The following is a 20,711-nucleotide window of genomic DNA, read 5'->3' on the forward strand; positions in this document are numbered from 1 at the left end:
AAGACAAAAAAAAAAAGAAAAGAAAAGAAAAAAAAGTGTAGAGTCATGACTCAGATTTTTTTAAAATGTTTGAGCCTGCATAGGAGTACTTTGTTAATTAACTCAAGTGTCCTACAGAGCATTGACTCTTCTTGTAAACAAGTCCTTTAAATTTAGCTTGCATTTTGTTCAAAATCATTTGGAAATCTTTAATCAAAGTACTCAAGAAACGGAGTACCAAAAATTCAGCTTTTGAAGCTCTTAGCAAATTGCAATTATGAAAACAAAGCTTGTGTATAGAAAGAAATTGAAATTTGTCATTTAACAGATTATAGGATGAGAGGCCAAACTGCTGTGTACAAGGTTTAATTTTGACATTCTACAACAACACTCTGTAACACCTTGATCTGACGCTTCTCTTATTTATTTATTTATTTACTTACTTACTTACTTATTTAGTTATTTTGTCTTTTTGCCTTTTCTGGGGCGCACCCTCGGCATATGGAGGCTCCCAGGCTAGGGGTGGAATCGGAGCTGAAGCCACCCGCCTACGCCAGAGCCACAGCCACGTGGGATCCGAGCCGCGTCTGAAACCTACACCACAGCTCAGTGCAACGCCAGATCCTTCACCCACTGAGCGAGGCCAGGGATCGAACCCGCAACCCCATGGTTCCTAGTCAGATTCGTTAACCACTGAGCCACGATGGGAACTCCCGACGCGTCTCTTATTTTCAACTAGAGCTTATAATCTGTACAGCAATAGAATAAACTTGAGAAGGCCCTGACTTTGCAGTGTTTAAATTTGGTGAACCTTTCAAAAGAATCATAAATACAGAGACCTTATTTAATGAGTTTTATCTCGCGAAAATATTTGGCGAAGGATCCTAAATGGAAGCAAAAAGACGTTGCCCTTCAAAATGTTTATACATTTTCTAATAAAAGAATTAGAACTGAAAATCCTCTCTAATTAACAGAATTGGTTCTGCACTTGCAGATACCTTAACACTGTATGGAGAATATTTTCTCAAATAAAAATACAGTCTTCAGAAAAGAATAAATTGAAGTTATTCCAAGATTTCAAATATATTGGCTCTAAACTACGACTTTGAAGAATATCATAGGCAATTTTAGTAAGTTCTGCTGACAAAATGCATTTTCAGAAAAACATTTCAGTAACATAGAGACATCACTAATAATAAACTGACTAAAGTGCACGAGTATGTTCCAAGAATAATTATATATTTTTTAATTGTGGAAAATTATTTTGAAAAGTCTTTTTTTTTTAGGGCTGTACCCATGGCATATGGAGGTTCCCAGGCTAGGAGTCAAATTGGAGCTATAGCCGCTGGGGTATACTAAGGGGTTGTACTAAGTAATATAATTCTCAGATATTTTCTCTAAGAAATTCAAAGCCCTTGACAACTGATGCTGGTACCATCTTTGCAATTGGCATTACGACCATTTTGACATCGTTTCTGAAAATGAGGAAGAAAGCTCTACTCTGGCTTTCCGCCGTAGAAAATGTTCAGAATCCAGAATTACCGAGACAAGATTTACTGACTAAAAGCTAAAATAGAATCATTCCCCAGGTACTTCATCTTTCATAATCTGTTACTGAAGAGATTTTAAGAGATTCAGAGTCTGTTCAGTATAGAAATAGGGCCAAATGGCTTCTATAAAAGAGTCATTAAAAGTACAAAGAAGAAATCTATCATTCATATCATAAAGAGAAATCGCACTCAACTCAGTCCAGAGCGATGCTAATTTTCCTGGGTCTTACTACTGGCAGAAGCTGGCTCTCTTAGGAGGCAAGTGACGTAATTACTCTCACTATATCGCCCAGGTGCCCAGAATCCACCCTGAACGACTGGCTGATTCCACCAGTTCCTGGAAGGCTATCTTGACATGCCCCCCATTTCCATTTAGGTTTTTTTTTTTTTTCTTTTTCTTTTTTTGTCTTTTCTAGGGCCATTTCCCGTGGCATATGGAAGTTCCCAGGATAGGGGTCCAATCGGAGCCATAGCCACCGGCCTACACCAGAGCCACAGCAATGCCAGATCCGAGCCACATCTGTGACCTACACCACAGTTCATGGCAACCTCGGATCCTTAACCCACTGAGCAAGGCCAGGGATCGAACCTGCAACCTCATGGTTCCTAGTCGGATTCGTTAACCACTGTGCTGCGACAGGAACTCCCATTTCCATTTAGTTTTGTTTCCCACTTCTTCCCAGTCATGTCTACCAGAATTAAATCTCATAAAACCCAGGATAGCAAGACATAGATAAAATCTCCTTGCATTAAAACAAAGGATTTGTATTTTTCTTTCCATATTGGACATTTTCTCTATCCTCAGAGACTACAAGCTGAGGAAGTGCTGTTTCAAGATCTAGAATCAGGAGTTCCCGTCATGGCGCAGCGGAAAAGAATCTGACTAGGAACCACGAGGTTGCAGTTTCCATCCCCGGCTTTGCTCAGTGGGTTAAGGATCCAGCGTTGCTGTGGCTGTGGTGTAGGCCGGCAGCTGTAGTTCCAATTAGCCCCCTAGCCTGGGAACCTCCATATGCTGTGGGAACAGCCTTAGAAATGCAAAAAGACAAAAAAAAAAAATTTAGAATCACATCTACTTATAATGGCTTGATAATTGTGCCCAAGCCAGAATATTGGGGAGAAAACTGAATTTGTAATCCTTTAATTAAAATGAAGAGTTCAGGTATTTTAGGTTTTGATACATGTAGCGGGATACTCTTTAAAAATAAACACATGTGGTGTTTTATTGTTGTTGTTGTTCTGTTTTGTTATTTATTTATTTTTTTGGCAGCACCCACAGCATGCAGAAGTTCCCGGGCCAGGGATGGAACCCTTGCCACAGCTGTAACCAGAGCCACAGCAGTGACAATGCAGGTCCTTAACTTACTGAGCCACCAGGGAACTCCAGGATACTCTTAATACGTGTTAGTAATTCCAGTTCTGACTTGCAAAGACTTGCCCTCTATTTTCCTTAGTAGATGTTTTAATGTGGAAACATGATCTGAAATGGTCTGGGGTTTTCAGTTAGAGTGGTTAAAATGTCCTTCCCTTCATTTGGATCTGCCTAGCCTCTTGCTCATTCTGTAGAAATGATTTAAATTACTCAAATTCAGAATTTATTTCTTCTCTCCTACACTCCACATCCTTTCTCAGTTCCCCTGATTTGCTGGTTTGCAGAGTTACCACTTCGTAAATTCATTCTACATTACTCTTCAAGGGCTCGATGGTACAAGGGAATGAAGTTCTGTACACAGTACAACAAAGATGAAGCTGGAAACATTATGCTAAGAGAAGCAAGCCAGATCCAAAACGATAAATATTGCATGGTTCCCTTATATGAAATACTTAGAAGAGGCAAATTCATGGAGACAGAAAGTAGATTAAAAGTTACCTGGGGTGGGAGTTCCCGCCATGGCTCAGTGGTTAACAAGGAACCATGAGGTTGTGGGTTTGATCCCTGGCCTCACTCATTGGGTTAAGGATCCAGCATTGCCATGAGCTGTGGTATAGGTTGCAGATGTGGCTTCGATCTGGTGTTGCTGTGGCTGTGGCGTGGGCCAGCGGCTACAGCTCCGATTGGACCCCTAGCCTGGGAGCCTCCATAGGCCACGGGTATGACCCTAAAAAGACAAAAAAATTAAAAAATAAAAGTTACCAGGAGGTGGTTCCCATCATGGCACATCGGAAGTGAATCTGACTAGGAATCATGAGATTTCGGGTTTGATCCCCGGCCTTGCTCCGTGGGTCAAGGATCCGGTGTTGCTGTGGCTGTGGTGTAAGCAGGCAGCTGTAGCTCCGATTCCACCCCTAGCCTGGGAACCTCCATATGCTGCAGGTGCAGCCCTAAAACGACAAAAAACCAAATAAAATAAAATAAAGTTACCGGGAGTAAAAGAAACAGACTCACAGACATAGAGAAGAGACTTGTTGCCACGTGGGAGGTGGGGAGGGAGTGGGATGGACTGGGAGTTTAGGGCTAATAGATGCAAACTATTCCATGTAGAATGGATAAACAGTGGGGTCCTACTGTACAGCACAGGGAACTCATCCAGTCTCTTGGGATAGACCAGGGCGGAAGATAATATAAGAAAGAGTATGTATATATATGTATGCCTGGGTCACTTTACTGGCACAGCAGAAATTGGCACAACATTGTAAATCAACTATTCTTTAATTAAAAAAAAAAAAAGGAACAAGGTTACCGGGGGCTGAGGGGAAGAGGGAGTGAGGAGCTATTGTTAAATGGCTGTAAAGTTTCTGTTTGGGATAATGAAAAAGTCATGGAAACAGGTAGTGTTGATGGTTGCATGACACTGTGTGAGGCGAATGTGATAACACTACACTACGGAAACTTGATGATGGCATGACATTGTGAATGTAATTAATGCCACTAAATTGTATATTTAAAGATGGTTATGAGTTCCCGTCGTGGTGCAGTGGAAACGATTCCGACTAGGAACCATGGGGTTGCGGGTTCAAATCCCTGGCCTCACTCAGTGGGTTAAGGATCTGGCATTGCCGTGAGTTGTGGTATAGGTTGCCAGTGGCTACAGCTCCGATTGGATCCCTAGCCTGGAAATCTCCATATGCCGAGGGAGCGGCCCTAGAAAAGGCAAAAAGACAAAAAGCCAAAAAAAAAAAAAAAAAAAAAAAAACAAAGAATGCCCTTCAAAGCAAGGAACAAGTAGCAACATGAACTGTACTTATATTTAAGGTTTTCTTCCCAGGCGTTTTATTTTTCTAGAGTCATTCGCCTTTGGCTTCCCTTAATGATATCTTGGGTGGATTCCAAGGCTTTCTTCTTCCTTCGGGTTACAGTTCAATCTAGTTCATGCTATGCAGGCTGAAGTGCTCAGGAATAATGCATACTGATGTGTGCTGCTTACTTTGAAATATATCCAAAAAATAAGATGAATTGATAAATGGCAGAGAGATAAATAGAAGGATAGATAAGATAAAGCAAACATAGCAACAAGGTGGTGAGTACATAGCTGTTTAATGGATTATTCTTTCAATTTTTCTATTTAAAAATATTCATAATAAAAAGTCGGAGGAGTTCCTGCTGTGGCTCAGTGGCTTAAGAACCCAACAAGTATCCATGAGGATATGGGTTCGATCTCTGGCCTCATTCAGTGGGTTAAGGATCAGGCATTGCCACTAAAAAAAAGATAGCCTTAAATTTCCAGGGACAAAGAAAATGTGGCACATATATACAATGGAATATTACTCAGCCATAAAAAGAATGGAATAATGCCATTTGAAGCAACATGGGTGGACCTAGAGATTATTTTACTAAGTGAAGTTTGTGATAGACAACCCTCATATGATATCACGTATATGTGGAACCTAAGAAAAGGATACAAATGAACTTATTTGCAGAGCAGAAACAGACTTACAGACTTTGAAAACAAACTTATGGTTACCAAAGGGGACAGGTGGTCCGGAGGGATGGATTGGGGGTTTGGGACTGGCATCTGCACACTGAGGCATATGGAATGATTGGCCAGTGGGGACCTGCTGTAGAGCACAGGGAAATCTACGCAATATTCTGTGATCCTCTATATGGGAAAAGAATCTGAAAGAGAATGAATGTGTGTATATGTGTAACCGAATCATTTTGTTGTACAGCAGAAATTATCGCAAACCGGTAAATCAGCTATACTTCAGTAAAACTTTAAAAAATGAAAAAAAATTTTCCAGGAACATAACCCTTGGGCTAGTTTCTCTTCTGACAAACATGATTTTCTTCTTTTTTATTAGATATGAAAAACAGGGAGTTCCTGTCGTGGCGCAGTGGTTAACGAACCCGACTAGGGACCATGAGGTTGTGGGTTTGATCCCTGGCCTCGCTCAGTGGGTGAAGGATCCAGCATTGCCGTGAGCTATGGTGTAGGTCACAGCCGTGGCTTGGATTCCACATTCCTGTGACTGTGGTGTAGGCCGGCGGCTACAGCTCCGATTAGACCCCCAGCTTGGGGACCTCCATATGCCACAGGAAGTGGCCCTAGAAAAGCCAAAAAAAAAAAAAAAAAAAAAAGAAAGAAAAACAGAGTTCTACAAATCAAAATGTGTACTGATTGACTAACCTATTTCAGTTTACTTTCTAAGACTGGGCTTTTCAATGTGAAGGACCAGCTCACAGCAACACCGGATCCCCAACCCACTGAGGGAGGCCAAGGATCAAACCTGCATCCTCATGGATACTAGTTGGGCAATTCTTCCCTGTCTGGAGTTTCTTGACTTTTGCCTAGAGTCAATCCGCCCCTCTGCCCCTTTCTACAAACCTACCTCACAGCCTCTGCCTATAAACTGGGGTGTACTGTGCCCCCTCTCCTCGGTTGACCTTCCCCAAACTCTGGCGCTCTGTGGCCCCTCCTCCTCCCATACCCAGCATCCTCAACCTTGCCTTTCCTTTCTGGCACTGTCCCTTAGAGGACCAACCAGCTGGTCAAAGTCTTCATGGTGTGGCGCTAGTGACGGGGCTTTTGCTCTGCTGCTTTGTCACTTCACAGGGGCCTTCTGTGCAGGGCGGTGCTGACAGCGACGGCCACGGTTCTTCCCGCAGACCCTAGCCGTCTGTAAAACAGTCGATAAAATGTAGCGAATATGTCCCTATGAAGGTTCACTTTGTGTCAAGTGGGCTAGACTATGGTGCCTCGTTGTTTGGTCAAATGCTGGTCTGGATGCTGCTGCAAAGATGTTTTGTAGATGAGATTCACATTTCCAATCAGTTTGACCTTAAGTAAAAAGAAGTTCCAGGACTTCCTGTCATGGCTCAATGGTTAACGAATCTGACTAGGAATCATGAGGTTGCGGGTTCGGTCCCTGGCCTTGCTCAGTGGGTTAAGGATCCGGCATTGCCGTGAGCTGTGGTGTAGGTCACAGACATGGCTCGGATCCTGCGTGGCTGTGGCTGTGGTGTAGGCCGGCGGCTACAACTCTGATTCGACCCCTAGCCTGGGACCCTCCATATGCCGTGGGAGTGGCCCAAGAAATGGCAAAAAAAAAAAAAAAATTAAATTAAAAAAAATTTTAAAAAAAGAAGTTCCACTTGAGAAAGTAGGTGGGCCTCATATAATCAGTTGACGGTCCTAAAAGGCACACCGAGGTTTCTTAGAGAAGAAGGGACTCTGCCTCGGGACTGTAGCAAGGACATCCTGCCAATGTTTCCAGCTGGCTAGCCTGCCCTACAAATTTCCGACCTGCCGGCTTCCACGAATACGCGAGCCAATTCCTTAAAATTAATATTTCCTTCTCTTTCTATCCTTTTCCCTGTCTCTCCCGGCTCTTGTCTATCATTGCCTCATATATTTGGCTGGTTGGCATCTGTATCCTTTCCTACATCTGAGGGAGCCCAGCTTTGAGAGGCTCCTGAGAGAGGCAGACGTCAACTCCAGCACAGACACACAGACATAGAAAACAGCAAGTTTTTGAACTCCATGCTGGCAGCCACCCAAGACTCAGGTGCTGGAACATCACCTCTGAAGTCAGTAGCCAATGACAGCCGTGACCGTTTATTATTTATTTATTTTGTCTTTTCTTGCCTTTTCTAGGGCCGCTCCCGCAGCATGTGGAGGTTCCCATGCTTGGGGTCTAATTGGAGCTACAGCTGCTGGCCTACACAAAAAGAAAAAAAAAAAAAAAAAAGAATCAGCTGAGTAGGGTTTGTTATACTAGCAGGTTTTCCAAAACACCATCCAGTATGTCCACAGCGGAGGCCAGAGCTATGCACTTCTAACTTCAGGATTTTGTTTTTTTTTTTTTGTCTTTTTGCCATTTCTCGGGCCGCTCCCACCGCATATGGAGGTTCCCAGGCTAGGGGTTGAATTGGAGCTGTAGCTGCCAGCCTACACCAGAGTCACATCAACGCAGGATCCGAGCCGCGTCTGCGACCTACACCACAGATCACGGCAACGCCGGATCCTTAACCCATGGAGCGAGGCCAGGGATCGAACCCGCAACCTCATGGTTCCTAGTCGGACTCGTTAACCACTGCGCCATGACGGGAACTCCCAGGATATTTTTAATATCAGTGGTTCATGGAAACAATTTGAGAAACATTGGCTTGGAGCAGTGGTTCGCACCCTAGGCTGCACATTATAATGCCCCAAAGAACATTAAAATGTACTGATACCTTGGTTCCATTCTCTAAGATTCTGATTTGTTGGGTGAGCCACATCCACCAGAACTCCCAAGATAGAAAGTTACTCGCCTAGAAGAATCTGTTGACTAAGATGGGTTACCTGAAGTTGGCAGATTAGACTTGGTTCTTGGTTCTCCAACTAGTCATGTTGGAGGTAAATTGAGAGGCTTAGACAGTCTGAAGTAATTTGCCTGCATGGATGTCACTGCACAAAGAAGCATCAGGGGGAGTTCCCATTGTGGCGCAGCGGAAACGAATCCAACTAGGAACCATGGGGTTTCGGGTTCGAGTCCTGGCCTCAATCGGTGGGTTAAGGATCTGGCGTTGCTGTGGCTGTGGTGTAGGCTGGCAGCTGTAGCTCTGATTAGACCCCTAGCCTGGGAATCTCCATATGCCACGGGTGAGGCCCTAAAAAGACAAAAGACAAAAAAAAAAAAAAAAGAAAGAAACATTGGGGAGAGAGAGAGGCATTCTTTGCCTTGACAAATTTTTAGTAATGGAAATATTTTTGGTTTCTTGGAAAATCATTTGAATCAGAGTCTTTAGACGTCTGTTGGTTTCATTTAATCATTTAAAATCTTTCAATGTGTGTTTGCTAAGCACAGAAAACTTCCTTCAAGGAGCCTATAACTTGAAATAAATCAGCATGTAATTAAAAGAACTTGTGAGTCTATATTATAAATCATGAATGAAAAGATAAAAGGCAAATCGAGGGAGGGGGCAAGGATAGATCTATCTCCATGTAAATCTTGAATTCGTTTTCAACTCACAATTAGAGCTGTATCCGTGGTCTTCTAGAAAGACTGCATGAAAAATTGGCCCTCCCTTAAATTGATCTTTTCTTGCTTGTATTCCAACCATAAATGCTTCTAGAGTAGGGGCTGAATTTACCTTTTCCGTTGTATCTCTCTATTACTCAATAGGAAGCTGAATGTCTTAATGGAAGAAAAGGAGGGGCCAACCTTTATCTCCTTATGAAAAGATGAAAGAGATGCTGGTATTGAATTGGGCCAGGTATGCTATTGCCATTCAGGGGTATAAAGGGTGAGAATTTTCTACTTCAATTATAGCTTCTTGATTCACTCTCTCTCTCTCTCTTTTTTTTTTTGCTTTTTAGGGCTGCACCCACGGCATATGGAGGTTCCCAGGCTAGGGGTTGAATCAGAGCTGTAGCCACTGGCCTACGCCACAGCCACAGCAACTCAGGATCCAAGCTGCGTCTGCAACCTACACCACAGCTCATGGCAACGCCCGATCCTTAACCCACTGAGCAAGGCCAGGGTTCGAACCCGCAACCTCATGGTTCCCAGCTGGATTCATTTTTGCTGCGCCACAATGGGAACTTCTTGATTCTCATTTTCTGTCTGGTTTCTTTAACACCAGCTCTTCTCCAAACAAACTAATACATGAATAATCACCTAGCTGCATGACTAAATTATACTGCAAATTTTGGCCACCCCCTCGGGGAAAGGAAGTTGAGAGAAAGGCAGAATGTGAGACAGACAGATGATTCATTCATCATTTTGGGTGGAGAAGGCAGATAATTAAAGGTTTAACTTTTTTTTTTTTTTTTTTTTTTGGCCAGGCCCAAAACATGTGGAAGTTCCTGGTCCAGGGATCAAACCCACACCATAGCAGCGACCTGAGCCACTGCTAGACCATGCTAGATTTTAACCCACTGCACCACAAGGGAACGCCAAAGTTTAACTTTTTAATGCATGGACTTGGGTATTTGAATCATTTGAGAAATGGAAATCTTTCTAGAATGTGCCATGACTGTCTCTGCTTTCTTGGGCCAATGATCTTTGTTTTGTAACTTCTTACCTGTGAAACACCATTCATGCATTCATTTTTTTTCACTCATCCAACAAATATTAATTCGACATCTACTCTGTGCTCGGCCCTGGGGCTGTACATGTGCAGAAAGCGGTGACCCTGATTCCTAGGAGCCTGCACGTACAGAGCAGTAGATGCAGCTGTAGATGAACACGCTGTCGGTTGAGGCGAAGGGGGAACTGGCTCCAGCACAGCTCACAATGGCCCTTGTGTGAGTAAGTCAATGAAGTCAGTTTTCATTTTGGCCGTTTGCCTCGTCGCATAAAGACTGAGTGAACTACATAGAACTAACATTTGATCCAGCAATCCCACTCCTGGGCATCTATCCAGAGAAAACCACGACTCACAAAGACACATGTACTCCAATGTTCATTGCAGCACTATTTACAATAGCCAAGACATGGAAACAACCTCAATGTCCATATACAGAGGAGTGGATCCAGAAGACGTGGTACATATACACAATGGAATATTACTCAGCCATTAAAAAGAACGAAATACCAGCATTTTTTGCAACATGGATGGACTTAGAAACTATCATGCTAAGTGAAGTCAGCCATACAATGAGACACCAACATCAAATGCTTTCACTGACATGTCGAATCTGAAAAAAGGACAGACGGAACTTCTTTGCAGAACAGATGCTGACTCACAGACATTGAAAAACTTATGGTCTCCAGAGGAGACAGTTTGGGGGGTGGGGGGATGTGCCTGGGCTGTGGGGTGGAAATCCTGTGAAATCAGATTGTGACGATCATTATACAACTACAGAGGTGATAAATTCATTTGAGTAATAAAAAAATGAAAAAAAAAATAAAGACTGAGTGAACTATGTCCGGTTGTAACACCACCTAGGCAGTATGATGTCATAGTTTGCCTGCAAATGAACTACTCTGCAAATGGAAGCCAGTTTCCCTAAGGCGTTCTTTACTTTTCTTATTGTGGTAAAGTGTAGAAGGGACCGGATGGGAGCAGAGTCTCAGCCGAGTCAACTTTCTCAGAGTCTGCAAATCCTTGTGTCTGTAAATCCAGGGATGTACAAATTAGCTCCTATTTCCAAATGTCACTATTTAACATGCCTCTAACCTGTACCATAACATCCAGAAAGCAGAGGAGTGATGGCTGGATATAGACTTGAACAAACCCTGCAAGACTGACTGCCCTTAACGCAATTCACAGGAGACTGAGACACACAATAGAATGCCAATATGTACATTTTTTTTTTTTTTGGCTTTTTAGGGCTGCACCTGCAGCATATGGAAATTCCCAGGCTAGGGATCGAATTGGAGCTGCAGCTGCTGGCCTATGCCACAGCCACAGTAATGCCAGACACCAGTGAAATCTGCGACTTATACCACAGCTCGTGGCAACACCAGAACCTTTAACCCACTGAGCAAGGCCAGGGATCGAACCTGCATCTTCATGGTTCCTAGTCGGATTCTTAACCTACTGAGCCCCAACATGAACTCCCCCAATATATGATTTTTTTTCGGTCTTTTTAGGGCTATACCCACGGCATATGGAGGTTCCCAGGCTAGGGGTGGGGGTCAAATCAGAGCTGTAGCCACCAGCCTACACCACAGCTGCAGCAACGTCAGATCCCAGCCATGTCTGTGACCCACACCACAGCTCCCGGCAACGCCAGTTCCTTAACCCACTGAGCAAGGCTAGGGTTCGAACCTGTGTCTTCATGGATGAAGTTTCGTTTCCACTGAGCCATGACGGGAACATCCAATATATAATTTATAACAAGAATCTTGGGGATTGTTTTTTTCACTGGTAAAGCAGTTCTGTCTGGGTGGGAAGCTCCAGCTGAAGACCTTGCGTGCAAAGAAGGCTGCTCATGCGCAAAGAAACAGAGAGGCAGAGAGATGAGATGGCTAGATGATCTTAGTAACGGCTAGCATTGGATGTGATAGCTAGCAAACTAGACCTGCTGCAGGGTCTAGTTGGCTGTGTTCATGGGCCAGGGCACCCTTTTCCCTTCCACAGTGCTGAATGGACATGGCTAGCTTTGACCCTGGCTCTCCTTTTTGGTTCTGTCTCCATGATGCCTACTTCTTTCTGTGGCTAGCACGTTTCCTTTAGCTATTGTGTTGGTGGAACCCATTACAACCAAGATTCTTTTTCTGCTTTTCCGTTCTATTTTTTTTTTTTAAGTATGATGTGTTAATTTCGTTAGTCAAAAATCTCAGTGTTCTGGTAGCATCTTCCTGTAGAGTTGCCCTGAGTGTCCCATGTTTTGTCAGCTCAGCCAGACGGCTTGTCATCTGATAACAAGGCAGCTTGGCTACTTCACTTAAGCCTACTATTCTGAAAGGATCCACTCCTGGCAAATATTGTTCCAGAGCTTCTCAGAGCAACAGGGCTGAAACTAGTTTCCTGCTGAGACCACCTCCTACTCCCCCACTTCCCACTCTTATTCTGCTTCTCTTAACAGCATTCTGCCAACAGATCACTTACAAGAGAACTCCGGTTTCAAGCTCTGCTTCTCTAAATGGGAACTTTAAGATATTTAAGTAAATTCATTTACATACAGAAGGGGACTAGTTAACATATCTTCAAATTGCATTGCTTATTCCTTTAGAATTCTTTGAGTTATGACCGGTTGTTAATAGTTCTCTTCACCATGACTTCAGAGTGGAGGGCTCCAGTGTCTCTGATTTTTTTCTGTAGTGATTTTTGTTTTGTCTTTTTGTCTTTTTAGGGCCACACCTGTGGCATATGGAGGTTCCCAGGCGGAGCTGTAGCCGCCGGCCTACACCACAGCCACAGCAACTCAGGATCCGAGCCCCGTCTGCGACCTACACCACAGCTCACGGCAGTGCGGGATCCTCAACCCAGTGAGCAAGGCCAGGGATCGAACCCACATCCTCATGGATCCTAGTCGGTTCGTTAACCGCTGAGCCACGATGGGAACTCCTACATTGATTTTTTTTTTTTAATTATAGTTGATTTACAGTGTTCTGTCAAATTTTGCTGTACAGCCCAATAGCTCTAATTTTAAGGCCGGAAGTTTGAGGCGGCCGATTTTTCCCAGACCCGGGAAGTCATAGTGTTGCGGAAACTGCAAAAACCGTGGCAGTGGAAGGAGACAAACAGCACTCGGAGATATGGAAAAGCAAGGTTTATTCAGCACCGGTGCGGGCTCAGAGGAGTCACCTCCAGAGTCGGAGCACCAGGTCTTTGTTCTCAGTAACTTTTATACACTACAAGGTCTGGATTTTCCCATGTAAGCATCCCGGACCTCCCCCATCCCCAAGCAGACAGTGTTCCTCCCTAAGAAACTGAGCAAGCAAGGTTACAGAAGCGGAACTGATATGCAATGTTGGGTACAGGATTAGCAGGGCTGCTGGCTTGGACAGAGGGCACACCGTTGTTACATTATTACAAGAAGGGTGGTGTAGTAACGAGCATAGCTGGAAAGGCTTGCAGCTGCCTTCTTGGGGGGGGAGGGTTGTTCTTTAGTTAAAACTCCATTTCAGTAGACCTTCTTTTTTTCCTCTTTGGGTTGTCTGCCTCTATCTACCCCCTGCTATGTCTCCTCTTTGTGGCTATTGTCACATGCTTTCTCGGAGCTTCTCCCACCTTAATGTAACATCATTTTCTCCTTTTCCCGTTGCTCAGCCTCTAAAGCCAGTCATTGCTGAGGACATTGTGGAGGGACATGGTCGGAATTATTGCGGGGAAAGATTTCAGTTCCAGCGCACCAGAATTCTTACTCAGATGTAATGTGACCTATTAGCCCTGTGTCCAAGTGGTTGCAAAGGAATAGTGGCTCATCTATGCCAGAACCTTGTAAAACACTCTGCGTATCTCTTAGGGCATGAGCAGATGGAGCGGTTACGCTGACATAGCGGCAACCCTAGCTTGTGTTATGAAGAGTTTCCAATTCTTATCATTTTTTGCTGTGGGACCTCGAGGCCACATCCTCAGGAGACTATGTCAGGTCCTTAACCCACTGAGCCACAATAGCAACTCCCGGCACAAGAAATCTTTTAAATGGTCGGCCCTTGGCCTACGGAGATGTGTTTGGTGAATTAGTCACTGCTCTATGAGACTGGCTTAGGCTCTAGGTGTCGTCTATCCACAGCTGGAGTAGAAATAGGAGGCCAGATTTTCCAGGTTCAGCCCCGCTCCCATCCCAGCTCTGGGACTCTTGGTTTGTCCCAGTCCCATTGTCATAAGCTTCAAGTCCCCTTCAAGGAGATTAAACCCCAAAGCCTCTGGCCATGTCTCATTGTAATGTCCCTTCCCCCACCTTGACCAGCCTGGGCTGCTCACTTCCTGCTAGAGAAGGAATGTCACCCTTTCCTCACCAGACCACCATATAACCTGTTCCCCATGCAAATAAGGTATCCAGCCCAAGATCGACCAGAGCATCAAACTGGGTCTACACTCAGGTCGCATCGTGGGCTATAAAGACTATTGCAGAGTGCGTCAGGCCCTCCTTTTTTTTTTTCTTCTTTTGTCTTTTTAGGGCTGCACCCTCAGCATATGGAGGCTCCTAGGTTAGGGGTTGAATAGGAGCTGTAACCACCAGCCTGTGCCACAGCCACGGCAATGCCAGATCTGAGCCGTGTCTGCGACCTACACCACAGCTCGTGGCAACACCAGATCCTTAACCCACTGAGCGAGGCCAAGGATGGAACCCGCGTCCTCATGGATACCAGTCAGCTTCACTAACCCTGAGCCATGATGGAAACACCGCCCCTCTTTAGTTTAGGTGTCAAAGACCTCAGGTGCATTTCTGAAAAGCACTGCCTGGTCAGATGCCCTTGGGATAATTGGTACTGGCTGGTAAGAAAACACACAAGGGTGCCCCCTAGGTAGGCAGTGTGTTTTGGGGGGACCCTGTATGAAAGGCCTGGCTCTGAGTGTCCTAGTGTTTCAATGGTGTTTAGATAAACAGAAATGGTGCGTTTTCCCTCGCTGTCAGAATTCATTTAAGAAAACTTCTGGGTGGAAAGGGTTGGTTGAGGACAGAGTTTTCTACCTCCCCCGCCCCTCGTTTTTTAAAAGATTTTGAAAATATACTTTGCTTTTTTTAAAATTTTATTTTATTTTTTGTCCACTCCATAGCATATGGAGTTCCGGGGGCCAGGGATCAGATCCAAGCTGGGAATCGAACGTGCGTCCTGGCACCGCAGAGCTGCCGCCGATCCTGTTGCACCACAGCCGGAACTCCTTTAAACCCCTTCCTTGTGTTTGCTGAGCAAAATCTCAGGGACCGCAACAGTTCTTGTCAGCTGCACTCAGGCTTGCAAGGGGTACTTGTCAGTAACCACTGGATTTCCATCCTCCCCCCCACACACCCCCAAATCCCCAAATCTTGATGATAGCCCTTCTTTCTAACAGGCGTGAGAGGCTATCTCAGTGTGTTTTAACTTGCATTTCCCTGATGTTGAGTAATGCCTATGAGAAATAAAATATTGCCTGCCATATCAGCAAACAAAGGATGCCAGTGCCATACTGAGAATGGCTGCCACCTCAATGCAGGGGAGCCCCAAGGGAACTCAGGAAGGAAACAAAGAATTCCTGTGGTCTAGTAGCCATCAGACTGCAGCCACTCCCTACAGGGAGCCCTCAGGACTCGGAAAAACACTGGATACTGGCCCCAGGTAACCAAGGTGCATATCAAAGGCATGATTTCAGTGAGCCTAGACCCTTGCCTCTTCGCATACACAGAAAAGCGCTATATTCCTTAACTGGAAATGCCTAGTTTTCTGTTATGAATGAACAGTCATCTTTTGTTGCTACGACCTGCCTTTTGTAGCAGAACTCCTCTATATCCTAGTTCCCATCTCCCACCCCTGCCTCCCAAGAGTGGATTCTCAGAGCCTCCCATACCCCCAAAGAAAACTTCACTCCCAACCCTCGCGTTGTGCATTTTTTTTTTTAAGTCAAACTTGAGCTTTTTTTTTTTTTTTTTTTTTTTTGTCTTTTTGCTATTTCTTTGGGCTGCTCCCAAGGCATATGGAGGTTCCCAGGCTAGGGGTCTAATTGGAGCTGTAGCCACTGGCCTACGCCAGAGCCACAGCCACGCGGGATCCGAGCCGCATCTGCAACCTACACCACAGCTCACGGCAACACCGGATCGTTAACCCACGGAGCAAGGGCAGGGACCGAACCCGCAACCTCATGGTTCCTAGTCGGATTCGTTAACCACTGCGCCACGACGGGAACTCCCAAACTTGAGCTTCTTTTCATGAACCCGTTGGCCATTTGGATGCCTTCTTTGGGAAGATGTCTGTTTAGTCCCTCTGCCCATTTTAAAAATGGATTGTTTCGGGTTTTTGTTGTTGTTACTGAGTTGTAGGAATTCTTTTTTTTTTTTTTTTGTCTTTTTAGGGCCGCACCCATGGCATATGGAGGCTCCCAGGCTAGGGGTCGAATTGCAGCTGTAGCCACCAGTCTACACCACAGCTACAATGACGCCAGATCCAAGCCGCGTCTTCAAACTACACCACAGCTCAGGGCAACGCCAGATCCTTAACCCACTGAGCAAGGCCAGGGATCGAACCTGCATCCTCAGGGATACTAGTCAGGTTCGTTTCCACTGAGCCACGACGGGAGCTCCAAGAATTCTTTATATACTTGGACTATTAACCCATTATCCCGTATAGCGTTTTGCAAATATTTTCTCTCATTCTCTAGTTTTCCTTTTCATTTTGTTGATTATTTCTTTGCCTGTACAGAAGTCTTTTATGTTGATTTTTTGCTTTTTTCGCTGTTTTTGGTGACATACGCCCCCCCCAAAAAAATTTTTGCTAAGACCAATGTCAGGGAGCTTCTTTCCTAAGTTTCCTTCTAGGAGTTTTATGGTATCAGGTGTTTAGGTCTTTAATCTGTTTCAAGATAATTTTGGTGAGTGGTGTGAAAAGAGGGCCCAATTTCATTTTTCGCCTGTGGTTATAGTTTTCTGACACCATTTACTGGGGAGAATATTCTTTCCCCATTCTTGGCTCTCTTGTCAAATATTAGTTGACCTGATATATGTGGGGGGTTATTTCTGGGCTCTCTATTTTGTTCCATTGATAGCTATGTCTGTTTTCATACCTATAACATATTGTTTTGATTATTACAGCAATGTAATGTACTTTGAAATCAGAAGTATGATACCTCCAGCTTTGCTCCTCTTTCTTTTTTTTTTTTTTTTTTTTTTTTTGTCTTTTTGCTATTTCTTTGGGCCGCTTCCTCGGCATATGGAGGTTCCCAGGCTAGGGGTCAAATCGGAGCCGTAGCCACCGGCCTACGCCAGAGCCACAGCAACGCAGGATCCGAGCCACGTCTGCAACCTACGCCACAGCTCACGGCAACGCCGGATCGTTAACCCACTGAGCAAGGGCAGGGACTGAACCTGCAACCTCATGGTTCCTAGTCGGATTCGCTAACCACTGCGTCACGACGGGAACTCCCTGCTCCTCTTTCTTTTGGCTATTTAGGGTCTTTTGTGGTTCCATACACATTTTTGTGCTGTTTTTCTGTTTTTGTGGAAAATGGCATTGGATTTTTTTTTTTTTTTTTTGTCTTTTTAGGGCCACACCTGTGGCATATGGAGGTTCCCAGGCTAGGGGTTGAATCGGAGCTGGAGCTGCCAGCCTACACCACAGCCACAGCAATGCTGGATCTGAGCTGCATCTGTCATCTACACCACAACTCACGGCAACACCGGATCTTTAACCCACTGAGTGAGGCCAGGGATGGAACTCATGTCCTCATGGATACTAGTCAGGTTCGTTAACCACTAACGATGGGAACTCCAGAATTTTTTTTTAAAAAATGATTTTTTTTGGCCACTCCCACACCATGTGGAAGTTCTGGAGCCAGGAATCAAACCCGTGCCACAGCAGCAAACTAAGCAGAGACAATGCTAAGTCCTTAGCCAGCTGAACCACCAGGGAACTCAGCCATTGGAATTTTTATAGAGATTGCATTAATTCTACAGATGGCTTCGAGCAATATGGGCATTTTTAACAGTATTGATTCTTCTGATCTATGAACATGGAATAACTTTCATCAATGTCTTATTGTTTTCATGGTACCAATCTTTTACTTGCTTGGTTAAATTTATTCCTAAGTATTTCATTGTTTCTGAGGTTGTTGTGACTGGGATAGTTCTCTATTTCTTTTGCAAATGTTTCATTGTTGGTGTATAGAAAAGCAACACATTTCTGTATGTTGACTTTAAGTCCTGCAAATTTATTGAATCTGTTGATTAGTTCCAACAGTTTTTTTGGTTGAGTTTTTAGGATCTTTCTATACATAAGATCATATCATCTGCATGTTATGATAAATTTACTTCTATTCTAATTCGGGTGCCTTTTCATCTTGCCTAATTACTTTAGCGAGGACTTCCAGTATTATTTGAATAAGAGCGGTGAGAATGGGCACCTACCATTGTCTGTTTCCTTCCTGACCTCAGAGGAGAAGCTTTTACTCATTCATCATTGAGTGTAATGTTAGCTGTGGGTTTGTCATAGACGACTTTTGTTATGTTGAGGTATGTTCCTTCTCTACCCAATGTGTTGAGGTTATTTTTCCTATTGTTGAAACTTTCCATTCTGGGTTTGTTTTTCCATTAAGCAAACTAAAGTTGCATCTATCTGACAGAGGCAGAATTGGAGGCATTTGAAAGTTGTTGGAACTCCATTCGCCAAAGCTATTAGAGGCTCCCTGGGTGGGAAGGGGTCATCTTTTGAGGTCTTGGGCTGGGTGAGACATTTCAATCTTCAGGTTGCCTGCAGTTGCTTCACATTCACATAGGAAAGCTTAAGTCAGGGTAATTTCCCTGATTGCCTTTTTTTCTATGGAGTCATACACATTTGATAGGGATGGAGTAGGCACAGGTAGTTGTCCATGTGCCAATAAGGGACCTTAGATAGAGAGGGAGACCTCGGGGCCTTTGGGAGCGCACTGTAAGTTAGTAACTGCTCGAGAGGGCTGTCAGAACGAGGCGGGCTTCCTTGACTGGTGGAGGTTCGAGAACTGCCTCAGGTCATTGGGTGGGGAATGGGGTGAGGTCTGCCCTGAGATTCAGACCGAGGGCAAGAGTTTGAAGACCACCCTTCTGCTGATTTGAATAAGCACCTTGGCAGTCCTAGTTTGACCTTATAGGGTCAAATACTCTCTTACCAGTTACCAAAGAAGAGCTACTTACTACTTGAAGAAAGAAGACGAGGTGGTCTTTCCCACCCCCACTCCCCTTGGGTGATCAAACTGTAGCCCACTGGATCCTGGGGGCAGAGCCTCCTTGCTGCCCGCTTGCATCTCTGACAAGGGCCCTATCTTAATAAATCTATTTCTCACACATCACTTGGTTTCTCCCTGAATGCGTGGAGGCATAAAGAACCTGAACCTCAGTAAGTTCAGACACCAGGTGAGGGATTCTAAGTGAAAACTGAGGGTTTAAATCCCAGTCTGGGTTTTGGCTGGGTTCGAGTCCAGGCCCGTGGGTTTGGGTCCCAATCTGGGTTCTGGCTGGGTTCAGGCCATTACTGCTGTCAGTTTCACATTCATCCATGGGTAGGACTACCGACCCACCCTGCCAACTGAGCACCCACATCAGGGTGCTGGGTGTGGAGCTGAGCTCCAGTCCGAATGCCAAAAGCAGCAGCCAGCACCCTTTGCATTAAATTCAAAGCTGGAGCCTCATTTCCAGAAACAGAGTAGCCGTCTGGCCTTCCCATCTACCAACCGTAGCACACAATTTGTAGTTAACATTTTAATTTCTCAGCAACGCTGCCTGAGGGCTTCTGGGACTCTCCTAAAATCTCTGAGAGCAGCTTGCTCAGGTCCGGCAACTTTATTTAATGTTAGCACATAGCTGAACTGCAAGAAGTTAGAGTATTGGAGCAAGAGAATGTTTCTTTGGAGGGTCTATTCATATGTTTTCATTTCAGACAGGGGGGCTCCTTAGGTGCCACTATGCACGCACGCACGCGCGCGCACACACACACACACACACACACACAAAGAGAAAGAGAGAGAGATTTTTAAGGAATTCACTTCTTGATTATGGAGATTTGGTGAGTTCGAAATTAGTTGAGTAGGCCAGCAGGCTGGAGAACTGGGAAGAGTCAACGTTCAAGGTCAAAAGGTGTCATTCCTTCTTGCTCAGAGAGGGTCAGTGTTTGCTCTCTTCAGGCCTTCCGCCGTTTGAATAAGGTCCACCCACATTACTGAAGGCAGTCTGCCTTCCTCAAAGTTCACCAATTTAAATATTCACGTCATCCCCAAATCAGCTTCGCAGCAGCATCCAGTCCAATGTTTGACCAAATATCTGGGCACTATGGTCCAGTCACAGTGACATGAAACTAGCCATCACATGGGGATAACTCCACTTCGTGTTGGGACTGCATGAAGACTGAATTAGATAAGGTATGTAACGTCAAAAGAAGTTGACTTTTCCACACATGGGAGGCTGCAATGACTGCTCTTACTGTGTTCCTGATTGAGCTGCTAGTAGCCAAAACAACAGGATAAAAATTGGTGTACTTTCTGGAGGGACAGTTGGCCATATGTACTAAAACCTTTCAAAGATTTGTTCTTCAAAGCCTGCTCCCATAATTAGAGCTCTATCCAAAGGATATAATTGCAAAAGATCTAAATTTCCAATAATGTGAGATGTAATAAATAAATCAGGATGTAGGTCACATGACGGAGTGTTAAGCGACCCTTTACCCTGATGTTGGAGAAGACTTTTTAATGGAAAATTGTGATAT

The 20,711-nt window shown here is 44.5% G+C and overlaps 1 pseudogene; it reads right to left on the reverse strand.

Annotated features, from left to right (window-relative positions):
• LOC106506953 overlaps positions 1,574–20,711 on the reverse strand; it is a 36,134-nt pseudogene continuing 16,996 nt past the window's right edge.

The sequence above is a fragment of the Sus scrofa genome, chromosome X, assembly GCF_000003025.6.
Source record: "Sus scrofa isolate TJ Tabasco breed Duroc chromosome X, Sscrofa11.1, whole genome shotgun sequence".
Taxonomy (NCBI): Eukaryota; Metazoa; Chordata; class Mammalia; order Artiodactyla; family Suidae; genus Sus; species Sus scrofa.